This window comes from Macrotis lagotis, chromosome 1 (genome assembly GCF_037893015.1).
Source record: "Macrotis lagotis isolate mMagLag1 chromosome 1, bilby.v1.9.chrom.fasta, whole genome shotgun sequence".
NCBI lineage: Eukaryota > Metazoa > Chordata > Mammalia > Peramelemorphia > Peramelidae > Macrotis > Macrotis lagotis.
In genome coordinates this window covers 47517791-47540538 of record NC_133658.1, presented here as the reverse complement: position 1 = coordinate 47540538, position 22748 = coordinate 47517791, and the positions used below count along the sequence as shown (strand labels likewise).

At 37.5% G+C, this 22748-nt stretch overlaps 2 long non-coding RNA genes across 2 annotated transcripts in view; one reads left to right on the top strand and one right to left on the bottom strand.

The window, feature by feature from the left end:
- The window catches only part of LOC141513278 (uncharacterized), a 545077-nt gene that overhangs the window by 384663 nt on the left and 137666 nt on the right, over positions 1 to 22748 (top strand). The gene's annotated exons all lie outside the window — the stretch shown is intronic.
- LOC141513272 (uncharacterized) lies at positions 926 to 21608 on the bottom strand. The gene is made up of 3 exons (XR_012475753.1): positions 21475 to 21608; positions 15861 to 15983; positions 926 to 946 (listed from the first exon to the last, which is right to left on the bottom strand). It is a non-coding gene; the product is annotated as an uncharacterized LOC141513272 (long non-coding RNA).

The following is a 22748-nucleotide window of genomic DNA, read 5'->3' as shown; positions in this document are numbered from 1 at the left end:
TGGGGGGAGGAATTGATAAAAGCAAGCATTTTGCCATAAAAAGAAACGAAGAGGGCAATGGAAGGCCATCCGAATGATTCCCCAGGCTGTCTGTCTTTGAAAAAGGGAAGATCTGGCCAGGCCTACAGAACTTGCTGCCTCTGGAATTTACTTTATATTTTACTGTGTGCAGCACATCGTTGTGTATGAATTAAAGATTAAAGGCAACTTAACCTGCATTTTGCTATATATCTATATACAGGAGAGAGCATGTGTATGTGTCTATAAATATATGTGATATCTTCATATATGGGCATAGACATATGTGATATCTATATATGTACCCTAACAGCAGGAACTCGTGTTTGGCAAAAAAAAAAATTAACTGACTTCAACCAGTCCTTCCAGGTTTACTGCCCAGTGCTCCCCTTCACACACTCTTTGGTTTAGCCAAACTGCATGGCATGAGGTTGCTGCTTATATGAAATATTCTGTCTCTAATCACGGCCTCTTTGTGCTGTTACAAAATGCTTAGAACTGTTTCCTTACCTCCACCTATCAGAATCTCTAGCTTCTCTAAAGAGGCTCTTCTCTTTAGTCTTTCTTCTCCTCAACTCCCACTCCCATTTAGGCACCATCTTGGTGACACAACAGATATAGAGTGAGCAAATTTTTATTGAGTTTAATGGGCCATGTATCTCTCTGATAATGTTATATGACTGCAAGTCATGAGATACCTTAATAGTCTGGAGGAGAGACAGTGTAATACAAGTGGAAAGAGCATTAGCTGCAAAGTCAAAGGATCTAAATTCAAATCTTACTTCTAATATTTACTATTTATATGACCTTGGGCAAGTTAACTAACAGGGACTTACTGTCTTTCATCTGTAGCCTGGGAGAAGGAAGTTGGAGGGTTGGGCAAGATAGACTCTGAGGTCTCCCACCTCTAAATCTTGGATCCTGTAAGCTAAAGAACATTCAATATGTTATGAACAAATCTAGAGTGGTCATGAGGAGGCCACAACAGATTATTTACAAGGAATTACATGACTGGGGGTATGAAGAAGGTATGATGGATGTTATCAGAGAAACATATGCCTAGAAAAGGAGACAGCCCAGTGACATAAAAAACTGTGAGATGTTTTAAGCATAAGCACCATGAATATTGAGAAATGTCAAGAGATCTGGAGGACAGTTCCTAGCACATCGTGTAGACTCCTAAGACAGATTTGTAAGATGAAATGGACAGGAGGTACTTATGATGGTCAAGCATGGATAAGTAACAATCTTCATCTTGGAGCGAGTGCCCACACTGTGGAGATTACAGACATATAGAAAAAGAATACAGGATCATCAGCTTATCACTAGGGTCCACAAAACCAAAAATATAAATTCTTGTCCTTGAAGTATACTGGAAATTAAAATGATTGTGGGAATTTGGACTAATGTCAAGAAGTGACTTCATTAGAAATTAACTCAGCATTAAGAAAATTGTTAGAGCACTAGTGCTGTGATGGACATGATGAGTTTGAAGTCAAAGGATCTGGGATTCATAGCCTGACTCTTTCACTTAATAACATCATTGAGATTGAACAAGATACTTCACCTCATTAGGATTTGGTTTCTTCATCTATAAAATGAAAGGATTGCACTAGATAACTTCTAAGGTCTCCTTTTAGCTTGCTGTCATCCAACTAACTCAATCTTGGATCTGCATACTACCAGAGAGAAGCAAAAAACATGATAGGTCACCTTGAGCACCATTTTCAACCTCCAAATGATTTTGCTTTCTCACCTCTTGCAGGAGGAAGCTAGGAAAGCATTGCCCCACTGGGGCTTTCAGCGGGCATGTGTTGGGCACCACCAGCCCTGAGTACTCCCTGGAAAGCAAGAACCTAAATGGAATTGTTTGTGTGGCACTTTCCTACTTCCCCTGGAGCCAAGAGAGAGATTTACATTTCCCTGTCAATGTGCAACAGGTCCCAGTCATTTCCTCTCCTTTCAAAAAGATTCCAAATGAACATAAATCTCACTCCAGCCCTGACAGCCCCCAGTCATCTGTTTACCAAAATAAACTTTAAGCATACATTGAAAAATAATTCCTAGTGAAATATGCATCCCTGTGGCATTCAAGCCTGGTATTTAATGCCTTTTTTATGGTTAATAATGCATCAAAAGCATTCCCAGTCTGAAGCTGTCATTACATCACATACATGATGTGCGAGGCCCATTTCAATGGCTAAAAAACTTGAAGTCAGTTTTTATTTTTTAAAAATACTAATATATAATTACAGTGGCCTGTTTCCCCCATCTGTATTTCCTTTTAATAAGGCTGTGGCTTGATGAGATCAATCCATTATAAGTACCTACAGAGGTCCTTGGCTTAGATAGATAAAGAGACAGACTCTAAAAACAAATGCAAAATCCCTTCATTAGAATAGTATTTGGACTTATAGAGCACTCTGCTTTTTAGTTTATTTTATGCTATTTTATTTTAATAAAATATCAACCAAGATCATACAAAGAAACATAGCAAAACCTAGTCCCTAGTGGACTTGAAAAGTATAAAATTATGATAAGACCACAGTTTCGATTTCAATAGTTGGAATTAAAAAAAAAACAGAAAAGACAATTTCCTTTTTTCTTTCTTTCTTTCTTTTTTTTTTGTAAATTGCAATATTTACCCATTAAAAGTATATCAGAGGAGTGACTCAGTTGCATAGTGGATAGAGCACTGGCCCTGGAATCAGGAGGACCTGAGTTCAAATCTGGCCTCAGACACTTAATAATGACCTAGCTGCGTGGCCTTGGGCAAGTCACTTAACCCCATTGCCTTGCAAAAGCTAAAAAAAAAGCGTATCAGGAGTAGGATTATATCTGCTTATATCTCTGTTCCTAATATGAGCAACATCTATCTTTCCTAGTATTGAAATCTATGGAGAATTATTTTCACCCCATACCTATGATACCTAGAACTCTTATTCCCCAGGGGCCTTCACATGGATCAGCAGTTCTTTTGCAGTTTACTTCCCATCTATCTACAAATTGATTAATATCCAAAGGAGACTGGACCCTCTTGCCAGCTCTGACTTGTTGTTTCCAATGGGTTGAAATCTATCCAGGACCTACCTACAGACATGTCTCTGTCTATTAATTATTATGTGATGTTCTTTGAAGATTGATATATGGAGCAAATGCCCCAAGATTGAAGAGGAGAAGTGATCCAGGCTCAGTTATGATCTGTCTTTGTCTCTACTAGTCTTTCTCTCCCTCCGTGTCACTCTGTGTCTCTGTGTCTTTCTCAGTTTCCCTCTCTCTCCCTCTTTCCCCTCCTTCTTCTTTCTCTCCTTCCCTCCCTCCCTCTTTCTCACCCAAGATGTGACGGAAGAAGAAAAGCCTTTCTGGAATCATGGGCTGCTAGTTATTGCTCATTTTGTCTTTGCTTGCTTTTTATTCTTTTAATCCCAAGAAACCTTTCTGAACCTCAGAAACAAAGTCGAATTCATCTACTCGGTTATGTCTGGGAGAAGGGGGAGGGGATCAACCATTCTTAGGCTAGGGTCCAGTTTTATCCATGGTCAAGATAAGTGAGATGCGCCCTGGAGTCATGTGGCTCTGAGATGCCATCTCTTATCTTTTATCCCCCTTTGAGACTTGATAATAGTTTTATTTGACTACTTCTGGCTGAGTATTTGTGAGACTAAACTCATAAAGGCTGGAGCTAGGAGCTGGATGCTTTTTTTTCCCTCTTAAGTCCTGAATTTGTGGGTTTCCCAATGGGCCTCATGCACTTAAAGTCCCATACAGTTTTTCTTGCATCCCTTCCTGTAAAGGAACATACAACACCAAAGCAAGGGGGGCGGTTTGCAATGCCCCTGGAGCCCGTATGTTTTGGGCAGCTTTGCTGGGTTGACTTATTCACCATTCATCTTTTGCTACCCCTACATCTTCAATCTCAGTTTCCCGGCCCCCACCTCCCAACTGCTGACAGGTCTCACAATCTCAAAGTGAATGCTGCTGATCTTCCCCTTTCACCGGCAGCTTAAGAAGTTGCTATGTGGTTGTGTTCTCCTTTGGACCCGTTTCATTTTTCTCCTTCTTCCCTCCCGCTTAGTGCAGTCCCTTTCTTGGTAGCTGTATTGTTTGGCTCCACGGTATTCTTAAAGTGTCAGACCAAATTTGTGTTTCCAGTACTTGTACCTTTTGCTTTTTGCCTTATTTTTTTTAATTGCCAGTGGCCCTAGCGACTCTAATTCCCATGGAAAACATAAGTGCATCCACAGGAAAAGGCATAGACTGTGGAATGGAGATACATACAACAGAAGCCAGTATTTGGGCTTGTGTGTATAGACACACTCTCAAACACACAAATGCATACCATAAAGCTAGCTAATGTTGATGCATCCAGGTCAAAAATGACAGGATATTGTGGGGGACCAGTCACTTAATGAACCCCTGCGGGACCAGACTTGGTTACTAACAATTTCTCTCCAACTCATCAGGCAGGAGAATCACAGCCCTCAATGTTTCACTCCATCACGTCCCCGCATTGCCCCTTCTCCCTGCGCCACACAAATAAACCAATTATGGCAAAGGATATAAATTGGAACCCTTTTCTGAAAATGTTCCTTCAACCTTTTCTCCACCCTCCTTTGCACAGCCCCAATCAGCAGACTCACCGGACCCTCTACACACACACACACACACACACACACACACATTCACTCACAGACTTCCTGCTAGAATGTCTTATCATATCAAGACCCATCCCACTAAATCATCATTTCAGAATTCAAGGTCATAGTCTTATTTTTTTTAATTTAGACTAATTTTCTTCTTTGTAAAACAAACTAAGAGAAGGAGAAAATCCACTCCTACTCCATTATTGAACTTTGCCACCTGACTCCTACTCAGATAATGGCTTTGAGACATAGCACATTACAGGCAATTATGATCCTATTTACCCTGTCAGATCATGCCCTGGGTCAAGAGTCGAGAAAACCTGAGTTCCAAATACGCTTCAGACATTTACTAGCTATGTGACTCTGAGCAAGTCATTTTACCCCATTCACCTCAGTTTCCTTAGATGTAAAATGGAGATAACAGTAGCACCTACTTCTTATAGACATGAAGATCAAATGAGAATTCTGTAAATCTCTCAATGCAAGGTCCTATGTAGAATTTTAATTTTATATATGTTATATATAAATAAATGCTAATTGACTGATAATGAATCCCTATTGTACATATGCAAATGCAAAGATTGCAATGAAGCTAGTAATGTTTTCATGTGGATGTTCCCTCCGAACACACGGTTAGCAATCCTTCTATGCCTGTCCGTCCCAGCCTACTAGTACTCAAGATCTCCCATAAGTCACTCACAGGTAGCCCACCTTACCTACCAGGACCCTTTCCCCTTTCTCTTCACATCTTTTTTTGGTTTGTTTTTTGCGAGGCAATGGAGTTAGGTGACTTGCCCAAGGTCACACCGCTATGTAATTATTAAGCATCTGAGGTCATATTTGAACTCAGTTCTTCCTGACTCCACTGTACCACCTCGCCGCCCCTTTCTCTTCACATCTTAAAGATACGCAGTGCCTGGATTGTCCATCTGTTAATCTCTACTCTCACTCTAGGACCAGCCCATATTCTTTTTTTTATTACATATTTCTCTGATGATGTCCTTTATTCCATTGCTGTAGTATATGCATTAGTTATGGAATACTACAATATCCAAAGTGTTAAGAATTAATATCACTGAGCATACAATGGAGAAGAACATGGAAAATACAAGCAGACCACAAAACTCAATGTGTGAAGAACTACCCCAGTAAAGGATGTCAACAGAAATATATATGTGTACTCCCAAACACACAAAATTTGACTAAATTATTATGTTGTGATTAACCATAGAGATCACATATCAAGTCCAAATATATCATTTTGCAAATGGAATAAACTATGCCCTAGAGAAGTGAATTACCTTAGAGCCTATAAATGACAAATCAAGGATTAGAATCCATGTCTTCTGACTTCAGATCCCCTATTCTTTTCAGTGCTTTATTTTGCTTTCTTTACCAGTTTGCCTACTTAGGATTCAAAGGAACATGATTATAAGTGGAGCAAGGTTCAAAGAATGTAAGTTAATGAATCCATCTTGTTGAGTTACCCATCAATCTGTGACCTGATTCATTCCTTTATTTAACTTTTTCATTCTAAACGCTAGGGTAATGCAGATACATATTTGTATTTTGTTTCAGTATTTAATAAAATTTCAATGTGTCTTGTCAACTAAGAATCTCCATCATTTTCTCAAATATTTATTTGTTAAACTGGTAAAATCTCCTTTCTAAATAGAAGTTACTCCTCTCTCTCTCTCTCTCTCTCTCTCTCTCTCTCTCTCTCTCTCTCTCTCTCTGTGTGTGTGTAAATCTCAATCTCCTTGGATTTAATATTTATCATATTTATATAAAATATATTATATTATTAAATAAATACTAAATATACAATTTAACAATGAAATTAATATCAAAATAAAGACAGGTAATCCTTTAAAATATTTCTCTTGTGAGAATGATCACAAATTTTCATGGTAATAGTAGAATGCTTCTTACCTTCTGAGAATATAGTCCCATTCTACATTCAGGAAAACAAAACCTTTATAATAATTTTCTTCATACTCTTCACTAGATAAAAGTGAAAATAGTAACATTAAGAAAAACTCTCCTCTTTCTCTGTTTTCTCTCCAGGCATGACAGGAAAACATCTTTAGTTTCTCTTGAGCTATCACTCTTATTAGTCTTTCCAAACTAACAGAACTGCCATTTCCACAGCATTCCATTTGACTCTTAAAGCTGTAGTATCTAACTATAAGCTGTAGCAAAAACTTTTGAAAAAGTTATTACACATCGCATGGTAGACTCAAATATTTTAAGACATTTTCAGTACTTTCAGGCCTATCATCACATGTCATCTAGACGCAATGATTATGCTGATTAAAGGCAGTCAAATCTTATTCTGTAGGTTTGATGATGGCATCCTATCTAGCCCAGAGAATCTGTAGGATTTTGCTAATTACCTAGACAGAACCACAAATGTGAAAAACAAACCATAAGAGATAGAGCGAAAGGTGGTACACATTTTCAGGAATCTATTGATTAAGTGAAATTAATATTATTGCCCTATAATGTATATTCAAATATCTTATTTATGATGATTATGATAGAATATGAAGGAAATTTTACCCATGGTCATTTTTATTTTGTATCCAATGTGGTGAAAAGTCTAGAAAACAGATATAGAAACCTGAAAGACCTAGCTTCAAATCCCAATATGTATCAGAATATATACTGGTTTTGTGTGGACATGGAAAAAATCAACTAACCTTTCAGTGCTGTGGGAAATTCCAGGACTCATAGATTTCAAAGAAGATGCCAACCTGCATGGATGGATGGAATGGCTCTTTGTGAGAGTTCCTTCTAATAGTGAAATCACAGGTCCAGTCCCTATCTCTGTAAGTACAAGGAAATGTTGAAGATTGGATGCTGTTGGGTTTTTGACACTCTGGTCTGATTTTCAAACCAAATACCGATGTGTTCCATTAGCCAGATTGTGACCTGAGGCAATGGAAGAAAAGGAACACTAGACATTCAAAATGACAGAGAGCTTTCATTTGTGAATGCTGTCGGAGGAGGATGGAAATGGACCTATTTTCTGAGACCAGGGCAATTTTGCAAGCACTGCCCTGTATATAGACTGGCTTGGAATGGGCCCTGCCATTCTCCAGGAATGAAGGGTGATTGATGTCCCCTCATTACACCATTGTGAGAGATTATATTATGTAAAATTCTGAGGAGGACAATTTCTGATTCTCTCCATACATTGCAAGTCAGAAGAGGTGGAGACGAAAAGTAAGAGATGAATCTGACCCAGAATTATGCTGAGGTGATGCAGGCTCATTTCTGGGGTAGTTACCAGAGCCAGAGATAAGGAGGCTTAGTTTCTATACAGGATAATATTCCCATTGGGAAGAATGTAAGGTGACAACTGGCTTTTGTGGTAATTAAACAGTAAAAGAAAGGCGAGACTTCAAAACTGTGATGATATTACTTGTGTAGGAGCAACAATACCAACAAAGTATGTCACATATATGTATAAATATACACATTATATATTATTTATATATTTTTTTATATATTATATATATATATATATATATATACACAAAAATCACTGTTAACCTAAACAAAGGCCTTTTGCTTCTTATCTTGGACATGTACTTTACTTTATTTTGCTAGTGAACAACCTATATATTTGTTTTCAAAGTAGGAGAGATACCCAAAATCATTTTAGAGTATCCACAAGGTCAACACTATTTTCAGAACGATATTAAGACATTTTCATTTTTAATATAGTAAATGTCAGTAACCATTATAGACATAAACAAAAGCTGTTTGAGGGGATTCTCAATAATTCTTCAGAGTGTAAAGGAGTCCTGACACCAAAATGTTTGAGCACTAACAGTCTGTAAAAACTTCTATGTGAACAGGATTTTGCAGATTGTTATTTTTGTAGAGACTATGTATGTCACTTTTATTAGAAATAGAATTTTTGTCCTGGTCTCTCATTTGTTAAAAGGGTCCTTTGAGTTCATTTAGTTCAACCCCTTTGTTTTTCAGCTGAAGAAAAAATGGTCTAGTGAAGTTAAGAGGTTTGTCCTCGGTCACAAAGATAATAAGTGCCAATGTCTGGACACATCTCGGAGCTTCAGGCTCCCACGACTGAATTCTTTCCATCACAGTATAGATCCAGCTAGTCAAAATATTTTTAATTTGAGATCCTTGAACCCTACCACGGGTCTGTAAGATAGATTTCAAGGGGTTCATGAACTTGAATAGGAAAAAAATATTTATTTTCCCAACCTGAAATATATTTTTTAAAATACTAAATATTAAAACATTATTATTTTATATTATATTAAATCAATTATTTTAAACCCTTTTTTTCTGAAATCAATCAGTCAATCAATCGAAGGATGAGTCAACATTTATTAAATGATGAAAATGTGCTGTTTGCGATGCTAAACACTGGAAAAAGAGGTCCATGGGCTTCTCCAATCTGCCAAAAGAGTCTCTGACACTTAAAATGTTAGGATCCTCTTCCCTAGAGCATGGTAAAAGGATACTGGAATCAAAGTTAGGAAATCTAAGTTTTTGTCTTAACTCTCTCACTAGCCAGATGACCTTATTTAACCTCTTTAGATTTCTTTCCTCTGAAAGATTCTGTCAAATCTAAATCTCAACTCCAGACCATATAATCTTATAATGACTTAAAATGTGGAGACTGGAAGCAACCTGGATGATTTTTTAGATCAATATCTTTGGTTTTGTTGGTGTTATTGTTGGTTTTGAATGAGCATCATCAAGAAATGCAAATATTTCAGTTTAAAATGAAGGAAAAAAAGAGGGTTGTATATGAACTTATACATTTGTTGATTTTTTAAAGCACTTTTAACTTAAGAAAGGAGGAACAAAATTGTCCTGGCTTTTATCTTGTCTGAATTTTTTTTTTGACACTGTTTAATATTTTACTAGTAATCTGTTCTTTCTTCTTTTTTATTACTACTCATATAACTCTCACTTTCCTTCACCTTAGAAGTGCTCCTTTGTAACATTAAACAAACATGATTCATGTTTAAAAATATATTTTGGGGCAGCTAGGTGGTGCAGTAGATAGAGCACCGGTCCTGGAGCGAGGAGGGCCAGAGTTCAAATACGACCTCAGACACATATTACTAGCTGTGTGACCTTGGGCAAGTCACTTAACCCCAGTGCCTTGCAAAAAAATATATATGTTGCATTCTCCAGTTGTTGTCTTTCTCCTCCCTTCTCAGGGTGAGACGTTGGTTTCATTGTTCTTCTAAATTCATGAGCACCACAGTTTTGGCCAGATTTGTGACGTTTATCTGACTTGTTCTCCTTTGTAATATTGTAGTCATTGCGTTAATTGTGCTACTTGGCCCCTTTATTTTCCAGATGATGAGACTAGAAGTCAGGGAATTAAGATGATTTATGATCTATTAAATTATATCTTCCATTGTAATGGTGGTGTCATTACAGTCATTCCTGCCTCTCCATGGGCCCTATTTGGAGTTTTCTTGCCAGAGACACGGAAATGGATAGCCATTTCCTTCTTCAATTCATTTTAAAGATGAAGAAACTGAGGCAAACAGAGTTAAATGACTTGCCCATAATCACACAGTTAGGAAATATCTGAGGTTAGATTTGAATTCAATTTTTCCTGACCTAGACCTAGACTGGTACTCAATCCAGTGACACTTAGCTGCTTCATGATATTTTTAATGCATTAGGGAAATTTACTTCAGGTAATGATGTGAATTCTTTTGTAAAAGGGAAGAATAATTTCATAAAGTCATTAATTCACTTTCTAATTTATACATTTTTCTGTTTTGTAAGTCCAGATTGTCCATATATTGAATTTCCTTCAACATGAGTATTTCCAGAATCTGTTCTCTGTTATTAGATACTTTAAGATTCCTTCTGGCATCAAACACTTGGATAACTTTAATTCTATGAACTATGACACTATAACAATTGAAATATATAATTGCTATATAATCTATAATTATAGATAAAATCTATATTATGACAATAATTCTATGAATTAATTCTTAGATAGATGGAAAGCCATCACTATGAAAATGTGATGGAGGTGCCTGCTCTGTAGCATGTTAGTGGGTATTTTGAAGCGCTGAAGTTTCCTATAGCGAGTGGAGATAATAATTTGGCTAGTGATATAGTACATGCATGGCTATACCTAGAGGTATGTTCATGTGTGTGAGGCTCTAGGTATATCCATGTCTGTACTGTCTCACTAGCCAAATCTTTATGCTGACTATCTCTCCCTTTCCTTGTGCACTATTGATAACCTTGTTATCCTCAGTGATATTCAGACAGCTGTATCCTCTAAAAATCATAATTAGGTCAACGCTAGAGTTACACATTGCTTGGGCATCAGAGCCTCCCATACAAACCACACTCAATTCCTGTTGGAGTCAGCATAAGGAAGCCATTGCCCACTCAAGCGTGCAGAGACAGGCTGAACGCTCTGGTGCTTTCCAGCATGTCAATACCCCTGAATAAACTAATCAACCCATTTGCACCTTTATGAAAATGTATTTCAGAGTCAATGAAATCAATGTGGTGAAGGTAATTCGGGGGAAAGTTGGGTGGAAGAGGTGGAGGGGAGGAAAGAGAAAATGAAGAATTATATGTAACATATCAACCAAAGAATGCCTGAAGCAAGACCATAAAGATGGCAGCTCCTTTTTCTTTTCAATCTTCACCTGAAAAGGAAGTGATTGGGAAAAATATTCCAAAAAACCGATAAAAATGGATATTTGGCTTCTTGGTTATTCCTCTATTCAATCCAGAGAAATCAGTGGGTGAATGGATGGGCCTTCCTAAGCTGGAATCATGCCTTCATGTGCCGAAGCCAAGGTCTGAAATTTAGGCCCATGGTGAGATACTCCCCAAAGGAGACTTTGAGCCTTTATGATAATAAATATCACATGGCCTTGTCACAAAATCAGTACTGATGTGCCATGGAAAACAGAATTTTCTACCATTTTAAATGCAAAAATATAATAAATAAATAAAAATAAAATAACACAATAAATAAATGTTAGTAATAAATAAATATAATAAATAAAATATGAATGTATATGTATATTAAATATATAAAATAAATTTTATATATTTATACTTATTTACACACATATATTTACATTTATAAATATATATTTAAACATATCAGCCCTCTCACTAAAAGAGAGAAAACCAGTTAAGAGGTTATTGAAAGAGTCCGAGTTAAAGGTTTTTAAAGCATAAATTTAAAAAAAAACAGTCAATGAGAAGGAGGCAGACTTTAACAATACTTTACAACTAATAGAAAGCTGAGTCGAAAAGAATGGACAAAGGAGCAGTCATAGAAGTATGGGAGGTTTCTAATCTAAATAAATAGAAAACTCTCTAAGTAAAAGGAAGACTAAAAATGCCCTTACCAGAATTTGGGAAATTCAGAAAATGAGGTCATTTGGTAGGGGTAAGGGAAGTTGAATCTTCCATTGATGTCAGAAAAACTCAGTAAAACACTGGGTATTCAGAAGCCAGCTTAGGGCTAAAGATGACTAATTCTTTTAGGCAGTGAACTCTTAAGAGCTGGGATTGGGATTGTTGTTATTTTATTTTTTGCCTTTCTTTATATTACAGTACTTAGAACAGTGTCCTGCATAATGTAAATGCTTAATAAAGGCTTATTGGCTCGATTCGGAAGTCCTAAAACTATAAAGGACTATGATTCTGGGGAAAGGAATGACAAGAGAGAAAAGGGGGGAGAAGGTCATAAGAAAACAGAGTTTAAAGGGCAGGAGACAAGGGAGAAAAGAAGAATGTTTCACAACCTTAGATGCTACTGGCATACTATATAGACTGCTGAACCATGAACCAAAAAGACATGGGTTTGAATCTCAACTTAGACAAATGCTAGCTATGTGATGCTAAATCATTTAATCTTTCTAGATCTTAGTGACCTTATCTAGAAAATGATTAGTTGACCTTTACTGATTTTCAGATCCCTTCTACATCTAAATCTATAACCTCAGAGTTCTAATGACAAGTTTTGGTCTCATTTCACACTTAAATAGTAAAAAGAGGGATGTGTGTAATGTGTAATGTGTAATGAAGACAACTGGAATTCTGGTCCTGCTGCTGATGTTTTTAACCTATATAATGACATCTTAACCTCAGTTTCTTCATTTGTAAACTGACCCGTTAAGGTTGTAATAAAGATCAAATGAAAATATATGAAAGGTAATTTGAAAATTTCTATATAAAGGGAAACTAGGTGGAGCCATAGTGCAAAGAGCTTAGATTTCAGAAGATTCATGCTCCTGAATTCCAATTCAGCCTCAGACACTTACTAGCTGTCCTGGGCAAGTCACTTAACCCTATTAGCCTCAGTTTCCTCATCGTTAAAATGAGCTGGAGAAGGAAATGGCAAACCAACCTAGTCTCTTTGCTAGGAAAATCCTATGTGGGATCAGAAGGAGTCAGACACAACTGAAAAATGACTAAACAACAATTGAAAATCCTGTTTAAATGTTAGCTATTATTTTATTTATACTGTCTAAACATCTGGAATTACCCTGTAACACTCCAAAATTATCATCTCTACTTGTTATAGGAAACTTCAGTCCTTTAAAATACACATCTGTCACTCTCTAGTGATAGGTCTTCATTGAAATTGGCCCACATTCAGAAATTAATTTTTTCCTTTATGAGAACTCTGAAAGCACCTTGTATGTTTTTATACAGTGCTGTTCTATTTTATAATATGGTCTGTATGAACATCTTAACTTCTTTATTAGATTAGAAGTTCCTTGAGGGCAGAGGCCATGTACTGAACTCAGTGTCTTGCACTTGGCCTGCTCTTAATAAATGTTGATTGAATAATTAAATGAATATATATATATTATATATATATATATATAATATATATATATATGAAAGGAGCATACCGAGAGAGAGAGAGAGAGAGAGAGAGAGAGAGAGAGAGAGAGAGAGAGAATGATAACTAGGAAAACACAGGATCACCTAAACTGAGGGAAAAGAGTTTCAAAAAGACAAAGTATCAAAGACTGCTGAGATTTGTAGAACAAAGAGGCCCTTGGAGATGGTGAGGGAAGGCAGATTACATGGATTTGAGAAGTGAATAGCAAGATAGAGGGATCCAGAGCAGATTACTCTTTTGAAATGTTTGCTCATGCAAAAAGAAAAGAGAGATGTGGAGGAAGGCATTCCCCAGACCCCATCTACTCATTAGCAGCAAAATGGAGTATCTATAACATTCAGATAAGATCCAAAATCTTGTCTTTAGAAGCTGACATGTTGTCAGCATACTTCCCTGCTCACGTATGTACAATATACTTTCTCTCTCTCTCTCTCTCTCTCTCTCTCTCTCTCTCTCTCTCTCTCACACACACACACACACACACACACACACACACAGAGTATTCATGATTACTGAGAAGCCAAAAGCTTCCAATGGATGTTGGAGGTAAACATGGCACTCACAGGGTATCCAGTAGGCATTTGCCATGAGGACCTCCCATAGGCTGGACACTCCAGGTGCAAGCCAGACCACAGCAAAAATCTTATCCTCATGAAATTTTGCAGACCCTGATTCACTGTCCCTTAACTGCAGCTTGTTATTTCTGGCATTAGAGGCTAAAAAAAAATAGCTTCTGGGCATGTGACACTATTCACAGGCCTTTAATGTCAGAAATAATGATCATGTTAAATTGGAGCTCATTACGACGAAATGAGACCTCATTGAGTCCTCTTTTTGGGGGGTTGTTTAATGATTTTTCCTTTTAATTTTTTTTTCCTTACCTCCTTCTTAGTAGCTCTGACTTGGTGCACCAGGGAGAGAAGCTGGTGTTTGGAGTGGTAAATTTTTAAATGATAAGAAATATACACCCTTTAACAATGCAAGGGAAATTCTCAGTACTCCATTGTTCTCACCAATCCTGTCTGTTCCTTTGTTACAGCCTCTCAGAAATGTCTTGAGCCCCTTAAGCCACTAATACCAGTTGTATCGAAGGCAGTCATAAAATATATTTAGGGCATTATTTCAAGCAGAGCTTTTCTTATAATGAACATGATAATTCTATTTCATGATTTGGGGAAGGGGGAGAGTTTAATTCAAAATATCTCCTTTCCCACTGTGGGACAGCTCTCTAATGAACTTCCTGCTCTATGATCATTGACCAAAAACACAGAGGATTTGATGCTATTTTTATTGTCATCAAATGGAATCAGGGACCCATTTATTTGTGACATTGGCTCAGTAAAAAAGAGGTGAAAACAAACTTCTGATCCTCCAGAATCTTACCATTTAACCAAGACATACTGATACAAGCACATGAGGTTAGAATATGCCCATATGAATATGAAAACATCACACCAAAGCTTAACTGGACAGTCCATTTTAGAGAGTGGACCTCAAAAACAGTTTGATAGTGATTGGGATTAGTATATATATAACAGTTCCATGAGAAGCATATAAGAAAGTTCTGAACTCTTCCCCATTCAATCCAGAAAAGCTCTGAATGAAGGATACATTTTCAGCAGATGTTAGACGACAGGAAAGAGGTCTCTTGGCAAATTAAGGGTATTTTGGAAGATGCTGTGAACTCAGAATGGAACAGATAAAGAAAGGATGTAGACTTACATCTCTTTGGGACAACTGATACATCATAAAAACTTTAAAAAATATTGATTAATTGATTAGAAGGTACCCCTTTTTAAAAATTCAGGGAGTCTTAGGTAGCCAAGGAGACTGAACAACCCTAGACAGTGTAAGTATTGGTCAGTGGAGAGGGCATTAAAAATTGACTTTGCTTTTTGACAGTGTTATTTAAGGCCAACTTTGGATCTTTGCTCCTAAGTTGTGGGCCCACTTGGCCAGTGGTAGTCTTTGTATTGTTTTTGAACACTCCATTAAAGAGACGATGACTCTAATGCCATCAAAACAGAGAGTCTTTGATGCTCTCTTTATTTTCATCATATGGAATCAGGGACCCATTTTCTTAGAGAAAAGGAAAGTGATAGGGTCAGAATATAGCTAGCTGAAAATCAGTAGTAGTATGCTTTGGAATCAGTTATTTTTCAATATGCTTTACTTCAAAATATATTCTGGAGTCCTCATTTTCCCTCAGTCTCTTTTTTTGGCTCTCACACTTGTATGATACTATTGGTCTCTTCAAATGCCATGCATCCATTTTCCACAGCCTAACTTACCAGAACACTCCCTGGGATAGTCTCATGAGCACATGTACATTTTCTCAGGCAACCAAACCTTGTATACTTGCAGCATCCAATTTTGAATCCTCAGAGTCTCCTCAACCACCATTTTGTCACGTCCTAAGAAAGGGAAAAAAACAGCCTTCTCAGAATCTTTCAGGGCTGTGTATTGCTGATTTCTTCCAAATTCCTCTCAATAGATGTTTCTCTCCCCTTCCTACCAACTCAGTACCCAAGTGAGCAATAAGCATGTCCTGCATTGGAAATCTGACCTCCTTTACCCTCCCCCCCCCTCCTCTTCTCTTCTCTTCTCTTTTTTTGTCTCTCTCTCTCTAACTTGGCAGAGCATTTAAAAAGTAGTATCCCTTTATCTGCTAGGAGCTGACCTTTTATACAAGAGATAGGGCTATCATAAGTGATTTCTGATACAGAAAATAATTTTCTGTGTATTCTGACACAATGTCCATGTCCCTATACCTAATAACAATATATCTTTGCAGTATATGCACATGGAGATAACATATGTAAGTACACATGTTTATGCATATGGGTATGAATGTATGTCAGTTATTATCAATGGATTTAAAAAACTGCCAATCATGAATAAGCAAATACAATTTAAACCAAGACCTTTTTTTTTCTTTTAATTCAAAGGATCTGAGGGACCAGAATGGGGAGATAGAAGACAAGAAAGTTGTCTGTAGGCTTTAGAGAAATTAATCACGATGCCCTCTTGAAGTCATGGCCATACCCTTTAAGTAATTCTGTCCACAGATTTGGGGAGCAGGTGACAGTGAAAGGATTTTAATTCCCCAAGATGACATTTCATCATAGCATTCTGAATTTCAACCCTTTCCCTTATCAGATTTCTCTCTGCCTGATTCTCTCTTACACAGAATGTTATTTGTCCGTCTCTTTTTTTTCTCTTCGAAATATTAATCTGTATTACTCCAGAATTCTGGAGCCAAAATGAAATGCCAACTTTCCAAAGACCTGATAATGGGACCAACAAACAAAGAGACATGAGGTAGATGGAAATTGGCTCATTTGGTGAAAGCTGGTTGAAAATATTGCCTAGTATTAATATGTCTTATCATCAGGACCCAACCATGGCCTCTTTCAAACAATTCATACTCCAAGTGTTATTATTATGCTAAGGAAAAAAACAGGCCTGGACAATTACATTTAATATGCTGTCAGATGTAATGGAAATATTTGGTGATGTGTTGACCTGCTGGAGATTCCCTCTGTTTTGTCAGTTAAGCAATAATCATGAAAGGCTAGATCTTTGAGTACAGAGAAGACTCTTTACTAACTAACTGGCCCTTTCCCAAGCTGCTGACAGAATTGATTCTGAAAAGTGTTCTTACTTTATTTAGTATTTTTATCATTGACCAAATACAAGGTAATCCAGGAGGGAGGGAGGGAGGGAGGAAGGAAGGAAGGGAGGGAGGGAAGGAGGAAGGAAGATGAAAGGAATTGAAAGAAAACTGTTCTTGCATGAAGAATTCCATCCTGGCTCTTTGTGATCACCATTTCCCTTTTTAAAAAATTCATAATATATCTCCATAATATGTTATGTAATGTTGCCAGTAATTTAAATCAAGAGTTAGTGGTTGATAAAACACATAGCCAGCATCTTTAAAGAGCTGTAAGATTTGCAAAACACTTTACATGTAGTGTCTCATTTGATCATCACAGCAACCTGGGAGCTAAATGCTGTTTTAATCTTATTTTACAAATGAAACTAAAGATGAAAACAGTTCAGTGACTTGCCCAAGGTCACACAGTAAGTGTCAGAGATTGGATTTGAACTCAGGTCTCCTGGATTCCAAACCTATGAACCGCACTACATATCTAGCCCTTCCCTTTTGAAAACTTGACCCATCTTTAGCCTTGAAGAAACTTCTTTCATTTTCTATAGATTTTCAAATATCATTGCTCACTGCTCTGCCATCACATCTCTTAATTTTTTCAGGAATATAATTAGTCTAAGCCTGGTGAGATATACTCATACTGAACTACTAGGTGAAATGTTTTCACTTCCTCATCTATTATGTTTCAACTCTCTATTAATTAGTTGGGTTTTTTTGCTCTGTTCTTCCCAAACTGAAGATTTTTGTTAGTGTCTTTATTTTGTTTCTTTGGTAGGTTCAGGATTTGAGTTATTCTTCTTTCTCCCCATCCCTTCCAAGCAGTGTTTCTATCCTTCCTCCAATTCTTTGCTTGTCCACAATGTAGCTTAAAAAAATCTGTTGTTTATCTTATCATCATCAACCTCCATTGCTTGTGAATTTTAGTGTTTCAGCTGCAATTCATATAGAACAATGTCACTCTAAATACTTTCCCCGTTACTTTCTCGTGCTTCCATTTGCTGTGCATTTCTCTTTAAAAATCTAAGTTGTGTGATGAGGACTCTGTGTATCCACATCAGTTTCTCATCTCTCTTAGGCCAGCTCCCCTTAGGAAACTTTAAACCCATATATCCTTTCTCTGAACTCTGAAATCTGTCCTTCCAAAATTCGTGATGTACATTGTACTCTCCAGAAATAAATAAATTAAATAGATTCTCTGGAAAGATCTGACTTTCACATACCATTTTAAGTTTTACAGTACCTTGGAATTCAGTTACCTTTATCTGCCCTTGCTAGATTTTTATATTGAAATGAAGGGGGGGTGGGAAATATCCCCCAAAAAGATAAGCTTTTAAGAAATCCACTTTCTGGACATGCTGAGGTCCCAGCCTGGGCCCAGGCTTTGCTGGTCCAGCCCATCTATCTCCCAGAGCACTCGAGTTATTCTGCTCATTTTGCATTAAATGTCAGCCTAGCTGCTTTTTCCCCTAGCATCTCAGAGGCTCCGTTTGTGTGCATTCTTTTATTTTTCTCTAGAGATCTCTACCACTGTATAGTAAGTTTTTCATTTTACATTTTAAAAAGCCGAGTCTCAGCACATGGCAGAGGAGCCATGAGTTACTGTGTCATTTTCTACTTTGCCTTAGGCTCCCCCAAACAGAGTTGGGGGCTCAGGTCTTTACTGTAAGACAGCTCAGCTGCTGGGCTTGCAGCTTGGTGGGGCAGGCTTTGAAATCTCCCAGCCGTGGAGAGGGGAGCTTTTCTTTTATTCCGGATACTTTTGTGGTTTCAAAATGTTGGTTTCATACATGCAAATAGGACGAGTAGCCCCATCAGGTATCCCAGCACCCCAAGGGGCTGGCAGCCATCATCTAGCCCAGTATGACAAACATTTAAAAAAAATTATTAGGCCTACACAATTTGCTTTGGTCCCAATAATGTTTTTCAGCATTTATTCCTCCTCTTGTTTCTCTTTCTGTACCCTCTCACCCCTTTCATGATTTCTATGACCTGGAGGTAAGTAAAATTAATAATGATAATTCTCACATTTATACAACATTTAAAATTTACAAAGCACTTCACTTATATTACCTCCGTTGATTCTCACAGAAACCCTTTAAGGGAGATGCGATGAGGAAACTGAGGTTGGGTGTCATGATTTGAAAATGATCAGAAAAAATTAGAATGAAATAACAGGTAGCAGCCAAGTGTGTCCTAACTGATAGAAAACTGGACCTGGAGTCCCACAACCTGAGTTTGAATCCCATCTCAGTTTGCCTGTTAACTGTATGACTGTTCAAATTACTTGCCTTGTCTCAGCCTCAGTTTCCTTAGGAATAATAATGGCACTTTTTTCCAAGGGTTGTTATGAAAATAAAATAAAATAATATGTTTAAAGTGTTTAACAAACTTTAAAGGACTATAGAAAGACTTATTTATTATTAGTATTATTATTATTAGCTTATAGTAAGTTTCCAAAGCATTTGATATATATTGCTCCTTTGTGAGCTAACCTTGTGAGATCGGCCCTATTATTATCTCCATTTTATAGTTGAGGGAACTTAGTAGGTATCTAATGAGAAATTATAACCCACCTTCCAAGACTAAGAGCTCTGTCTACTGTGTCTCAGAATGTATTACAGACTTCAGAAAATTAAAGAATAAAAGGCAAAGGCAGGAGAGGCAGACTAACCAGTTGGAAAATGAGCTGGGTCTGTAGACAGACATTTTCAGCTTCTGCCCCAGCTCTACCACTTTCTAGGTAGGTGACCTCCAACAAGTTATTGGACATTTCCAGACCTCAGTTTCCTCATCACTAAAATGTGTACTTGTGAGCAGGGGAAGTGGATGGTGGAATAGATACTCTCTAAGGTCTCTTTCAGCTTGAAATCTGTGCTATCATAGAAGCTACACCATGCTAAGCAGCATTCTTGAGCCTGCCTCATCTAGAGTGTGGTTGGTCCAAGAACAAGAGAGTGAATGAGGACCCATGGAATGCTTTTTTCTTCTTCATTTAGAGACGATGCTTCTTCTACTGCTCATAGGAGCACCCTTAGATTGAAAGCCTAAGGCAAGGGGGTGAGCTCCCCTGGAGAGCCCTAATGCTACTCCCAAAATAATTGCCAGCTTGAAGAGAGAAAGACTTGAGAAGATATCAGTATAACCTATTGTGAAAAGGGTGAGTTTCTAAAGCAGAGACAAGCCCAGCATAAAAGCAGGGGCCCCTTTCACCCCTGGGGCTCTACTCCGAACCCTAAGCGTAGAGTTTCCTTATTGACTTAAGAGTGGACCCAATCAATTTAGTTAAGTCGTTCCCACATATTCCACAGACTAGATGCCTTTAGGGATCTGAAACAAACTTGACTGATGTTGGTTTTAAATGAACCCTAAACTCAGACTTATGTCCACAGTCATCACTACCCTAGTTCTTTGACCTCTATCTATGGAGCTAAAATGGCTTTCAATCTAAAGGCCTTCCATTATAGCTGCCGCCTTCTTGCATTATTTCTGTTTCTGTCCAGTCCTAAAGGAAAACAATTTTGGGATTACTGTATCAATAATAAAAATAATGATGATGATGATGATGATGATGATGATGAAGCTGGAAGCCAGCTTTGGGATTACTGTATCATTAATAATGATAATGATAAGAAGGCTGAGTCTAGCATTAATAATAATAATAATAATAATAGAATTTTTTAGCACTTTAATGTTTGCAAAGCATTTTACAAATATCATCTCATTTTATCCTCACAACAATGCTGGGAGACAGGTCCCTCAGAGACAGACTACCATATTGTAAGTTCTTAAGATCATAGGGGCATTTTCTCAGGGTGGAAAGTTTAGAAGACACAAAAATTTAGCATCTGTACTCTTAACAAAGTACAAGCACCTTAGGATCAGACAAGTTTAGACTCTGAAAGTGACTCTAATTCCATCCTATTTACCCCTCCCCTCATTACTTCTACACCAAAAAAAGTCCCAACTTGACTGTTTTACCCCCATCTCCTTGTCAGAGTTTTCCCTTTCCTCCATTTTTTTCAATTAATAAATATTTGTTATGCGTCTATTATGTGTTTAGTACTGGACTAATCACTATGAATACAAAAACAAGTAAAAGATAGTTCCTGTTCTCAAGGCTCTCATAATCTAATTGCCAAACAACTTCTCTCTTACCCTTTCTCTGCAAAAAAATCACCTGCCTCACTTTACCCCCTAGCCCCAGTAAGAATGAGTAATGATCCTGATGCTCCCACCTGAGAGAGACGTTTCCAATGAATTGATGACTTCTGAGGTTGTTTCTGAGTGAGATTCTACCCCTAAGCCACTAGAGTAACTAATTCTCCTTTCTACATAATTGAATGTCTTAATTATATCTTACACTAGTTTCACATCATTAATTTCACATTTAACTTGGGAACCCATCTTGTTGACACTACTTACTTTGGGCTTTAACATTGCTAGCTATGGTTCTGGAAAGAATGATGAGTGTGGAACCAAGTGTGGCAGAAGGTATCATGGCAACAAGAAGTATCCAGGAAGAAGGACTGGTCTTAGACCATAGAGTGAAAGGAAGGGGGAATGCTAGGTGAGGGGGAGGAGGGTATTAAGCAAAGGGATTTAAGAGAAATGAGTTGTATGTTCAGAGACCTGGTTGGAATGAAGAGTTCATTGAGGGGAGAAGATGCTAGTTGAGGCCAGATAATAGAAAAATGTGTATGGTGGTTAATAGGTTTGAACTAGAAAATAGGTTTGAACTAAAAAAGTCATGGGGAATTCCAGAGAGAATAGCTTATATAAAAGTAGAGTTCTAGAAGATTCATCATAATTATTTTAGTAATAAGAACTGGAGTCCAGGGAAGTTAAGGGATGTCCTGAGTTCACATAGATAGGAGATATTAGAAGTGGGCTTTGGGCTCAACTTCCCTGACTAAAGCTAATGCTTTGCCCTAATCTGACAGTCACATTTATGAAGGATTGAAGGGAGAACTTTAGCAATGAGAACAGTTAATGGATTATTGTAGTAGCCCAAGACCTAACTGATAAGGGTCTAGATGTAAGGGGAAGGAGACAGAATGGAAACAAAGAGATGCAGCTGAGAAGAAAAAAAAGGGTTAGTAAATTAGAGAGATAGAGTGCATCCAACTTGTTAAAAGACGATATGCCTGTTGCCAAGGACCAATCTAGCAGTATTTGGAGAGACTGATCATCAGATTGGTCAAAAAGTGGTATATTTTTACAATCATAAAAACTCTTGAAGAATGTAGATGGATTGCAATTTGTACTGGTGGAGAGAGTATTCACCCTGATAAAATCACGTATCCCTGAAAAACAGAAGCATTGTAATAAATTTTAAATGACAATGGAAAATCTCTAGCAAGGACCTGGAGATGAAGAGATGGAGCCTGCTAGAATCATCACCCGGATGTCCTAAATATCTCTGGGTCACTTCCTTTGGTGCTTCATGACTTCATGGCTTTTGTCAACATGTGTCAGGACTGAAGATGCAGATTTGGGAGTCATTTGAGTA